Source organism: Mesitornis unicolor, unplaced genomic scaffold, assembly GCF_000695765.1.
Source record: "Mesitornis unicolor isolate BGI_N332 unplaced genomic scaffold, ASM69576v1 scaffold17302, whole genome shotgun sequence".
In the NCBI taxonomy this organism is placed as follows: Eukaryota; Metazoa; Chordata; class Aves; order Mesitornithiformes; family Mesitornithidae; genus Mesitornis; species Mesitornis unicolor.
This window is the reverse complement of record NW_010171382.1, coordinates 343-5,284: the sequence shown is the minus strand read 5'-3', so window position 1 is coordinate 5,284 and position 4,942 is coordinate 343.

Here is a 4,942-nt window from a genome sequence, read left to right as displayed (position 1 = left end):
CTACAGCATGCTATGTAACTCCATCTCCTAACAGCTGGTTTACCCTGCTGTCACTCCAGGCATAGCTATCTGTTCAGTTAAAATCATGGTGACTTTTGCGGTCAGAGAGAAGAGCAAAATGCAGCACTGAAGCAATATAATACTTTGCCACAGCTTTCACAGTTGCTGCCTCTATTTTCCCTCTCCCATTAGTAAACTTTTACTTTTAGAAAGGAGGTTTCTCAGTACTTAGTGTTTGTTTTGCATGGGGCAAACAAAGCTTCACCTCAAATGCTGGCTGCCTGCTAGGAAGCTAAGGGAGCTCAGCTCTGGCACAACACTCCCACAGGCATCAGCAGGTAGCAGAAGTTTCTTAGTAACCCAGAGCCTTGGCTTTACATAAGCCACTAACCAGGAGTTACAGGCCATCTTCCCTATTACGACTGTTTATTAACCAGATGAATCTCATAAGCAGTTCTCATTGCCCATGGACAAGGAGAGGTTTGCGCAGAGAGGAAAAGACCTGTCTCCTTAGGTGAGCCACTTCCTCCCCTCCACTTATGTTGCCTTGTGATTAAAAGCAAAATCACTTGGATGGGCAACAACGTGGAGTGTAAAAGTTGGGGCTAGAAATATTTGGCTTCTTTCCACCTACTACTGTGCAGAAAAACAAGCAAAGCAGTGGTACAGTGCAGAGAGGAAAGGAACAGCTCTTCTTTACAGACACCAGAGAGAAGAGGTAAACTGCCCTCAATACTGCAAAACAGCCTTAAAGCCAGGATTTCAGGGAGCTCGAAAGCCAGGTCACAGGAAAATTCCTTTTAGCCTTTATTAAGTCATCTTAACAATGCAAGTGGAGTAAATAAGGATAATTCAGTCGCCTTTTGATTCTCAGTCACCTGTACATAGGCAAAATCAGACTTCTAATGCGCTGTAAAGCTGTAATACCTACAAGAAACACTCTCCTCTCCTCTGTAGTATTTTACCTAACCGTCTGGTGAGAGTAAGCCTGTGCGTCTCAGGAAATAGATCTAACTCGGAAGAGGAAGCTGAAGAAGCCACATGACTTGGACACAGTCATTTAAATCTGAATCATGTATTTGCAGTTCAACCAGTACATTATGCTGTCTACCACCAAGCGTGAGAGGTCAGAGCAGATACTTTGAGATACTCTTGCTTCCCACTAAAGAGACTGAAATTCACTTTGGAGGAAGGAAAGAGGGAGGAATGGGAGATTCCCCTTTCTTTCACAACCTCCTCAACACATCTGGCATCTTCAAGAAATTTTAGAATGCCAACTCAGTCTGCCCAAGTGAAACATTTTTCAGACATCTGCTCCTCCCCTGCCTTCTCTACAAGCTTTTTCATATCATTTTGTTCCTCTTTTAGTGATAAAGTGGTACAGTTATGGGAAACAAATGCAGGGACAGCCCTTAAGCCAGCCCTGTCAGCTTCACAGTAATACTGCATTCTTACAGAGTGAGCTGCCTAACACCTGCATTTGTATGATTATTTCTTTTCTAAAATCTCCACTCTGGGTGCTTAACACACTCTTCTGACCGAGCATGTGAGGCCTCGCAATTTACAGCTGAGAGCCTAGATTCTTGTTCAGTTATAGGATTTAGGCCTTTAAGATCCTGGCTTTAAGAGGTCAGGTACATAAAGTCATTCAATCATGACATACTTCTGGATCTGTGAACATGTTAAGTTATGCATACCATGGGATCTGTGACCCACGGAATTTAAATAACTCAAAACCTTCTGCCCATGTCAGAGACCAGGAAAAAAAAATATTTACTCTCTGATCGTTTGGGACCAATATTTAGGTTTTAACAACCCAATGAAAGTATTAAAGATTTTTTTTTTCTATGTTTAATAAAATGCCACACAACTTTTGCTATATGAACAGAGCAATTCTGCAGAGAATTTAGAAGGGGCAGCCAATTACCCTACTTTCAACACACTAGTTGTGCCCACTGGAGGAGCTAAACCAAGAGCAAAAACACAGTACTAATTACTATCTTCCGTGATTACCTGGAAAAGAATCCCATTTTGCAATTCAGTTGTTTTTAAGCTGGACGTTTTCTGCCATTCTCCCTCAACATGGATAAGGCAAATGCAAAGATGCAACAATACTTCTGGTCAGCAGGCAGACTCAGGCCTGAGCACAGATTTACTGTCCCTTGTTTACAAGGTTTTTGGTTTCAGTGAGGGCTGAACACACAGACCCCAATGTATCTGGGATTTTACAGAAGTTCCTGAGGGCAACGAGACCTCAACAAATCCTTAGATGCTGCACTCACAGCTGCCTTAAGCTGACTTACATATGTGGTCCTGCCAAAGAGGTTTGTCCCACCACCCTCAGTCTCTCTGGTGCCCACACCAGGTGCTCATCAGCTGTCTAGCTTTTTTGAAAAACACAGTGGGCACTGGTTTTCCTTTGCTTTCACAGAACCAGGTTCCAGCAGGACTGGCTCCCCAGCTGGCTACGCCAGCAGCCCCAGTGCCAGTGCTTTTTTCTGGACCACCCCCCTCCCAATAGAGTCGAGCCTTATGGTTGCAGGCTCTCTGCTCACTCAGACAAGCAGCCCACCCTCACCTCAGGTCTGCAACACCTAGGGCAGCATGGCTTTTAGCCAAACAGGGTCTTTGAGATATGCTTTACAGAGGCAAAAACACCAGCCCTCCCTCTCTGCCCAGTCATGTAGTTTGTCTAATGCCACTATTTATTCATCAGAGCTGCACTCTGAACTGGCACCAAAGCTCTGCTGGCTGCCAGAGAGAGCTCTGGCTTAAGCAGTCTGTCCTTCAAGGGAGGAAGGACCAACCTGGTCACTCTAACACCCACATACCCAGCACAACAGCACCCTTTGAGCTAAGCAGAGCAAAAGAAGAGAAAGCCTCTGCCCTATGCGCTCGCTTGCCAAACAGAAAGGGAGCCACAGAGCACCAGGCAAGCAAGAAAGGGGTGTCACAAAGCCGCACTGTTTTCTGATATCATTTCACCAGTTAAACTAAGGGAAGGGGCCTTGCTGAGATTATTTCTGCCTCCCAGGGATGCTGGATACCCTATAATATAAAGCACAGGAGCCTTCTTCCCTGCTCATGTGCAGGACGCCAAATATATCAGTGCATACTGACTGTGTTTTCCAATGCTGAGCTGAAAAGTGGGAAGGACAGGTCAGGAAAGGAAAGCATGGAGGGCTGAGACAAGCACACTTCACTCTAGCCAGAGCAACAAGAGGAGCTTTCGGGGAATGTGGGGGGGAATGCAAGCTCTATCTATATTCGCAGAAAGCTTGTGAAAAGAGTAAAACAAAGGAGATGAATGATGCATGCCATCATCAAACTGACCCAGCAGGTTGCAGGGTACCAGGCAAGGTTTTCTTCTTTTCCTTTGTGGATGGACTCAAACCATTAGGACCCATTCAAAAATCAAATTATGTTTAAGAGTCAGGAGACCAAACTTTCAAAACCATATAGCAAAAATGAAAGGGGACAAAAACTAGGTCAGTAGTAAGTACTTATAATGGAGCAGCTGAGGTGGGAATACAATTCCTCCTTTATAGCAGTCTCGTGAAGCCTGCAGGAGAGCAGAAGTCACCATTTCTGTCTTTCCAGATGTCCTTCGTGCCACAGACCTTTCCTCAACTGCAATAAGTCAGCTTTATGGATTGGATAAAACTGGGCCAATTCGCACTAACATTAGGATCTAGCCTCAGTTTGCCTTTTAATTTCACCCTGCAACATAGCTGTGCTGCAAGCAAACGTAAATCCTTTGCATCCATCACAAATACCAGTACACTATACAGCACAGAACAGCTGCCATAGGCTGGCAGCATGCTTAATAATCCACTTGAGAGTTAAAAATCCTGCTTATACATATTGTTCTCTGTGATGGCAATTAGACAAAGAGAATCAGTCCTCCTTTGCTATATTTAGACCAAGAGAAAGCTTTGGGCTGACACTGACAGCCTGATGTTCTCCTGAGTTTCAGCTGTGGCAATCACTGCTGTTGGTAAATACAGTGATGAGGAAAAACCTTTAACAAATTCTAAGTGGTGGGGCCAAAAAGATTTCCAGGTTCTTGACAATAAAGCCAAAATGTGCATGCTGCTAAAATGACAAGGGACTTAAGAGTACACTGTCTCAACAGTCAAAAGAGAACTTACAAGCCATTCACTTAAAGTCCCAGAACACAAAAATAACAGAACATGAGGTACTATTGTAGAGATTTGTAGCCCTCTTTCTTCCTTTCAGAGCATGCCAACATAGCTGAACCAGTACTGCTTCCTTTGCCCCACAAGAAAGGCACAACACATAACCCTAAAAGGTTATTTTGCTGCCAGAACTGAAATCGGACCCTCCCCAAGAGTGTCAGAAGAATTAATTTGCCAGCATTAAGCCCAAATACTCTAGCAGTCAACTTCTCATCACAGCAGAAAGGTGCCACAGCCCTGCAGACCTACCTACACCAGTAAAACCTCAGAGCCTGGATCCGGCTTCACATGCAGAAGCAACTACTTGCGTTGGTCCTAATACTGCCAGGGGTATCTGAGCCAGCAGGTGCTGGAGATGACACCCAAGGACAACGCGTTGTGTTCCCATCTCCTGCCCAAGCACCTGGGACACCAGGGGCAGCCAGCTCAGGAGTGGGGAGCCCTGGGTGTCCCCACTCCCCGTCACAGGCACACAGGTACACACCAGGGCTGCGGGGCTGGGTCAGCTTCCGCGTCTGTCCCAGCACATGGCCAGCCCGGCCACGCACACAGCAGCTGGTGGAGAGAGACAACAGGCACTTTAAAGGAAAAAAAAAAAAAGGTCAGATATTTTGCAGGACGCCAGAAGGAGACCTTGCAGCCGTGCAGGCGTTTTCCCCAGATGGCCCTTCTAATGCTTGAAAATCGAGTTGCCATTGAGCGGGAGTGGGCAGTGCTTCCAAAGGAAATCCTGGATTGCAGGC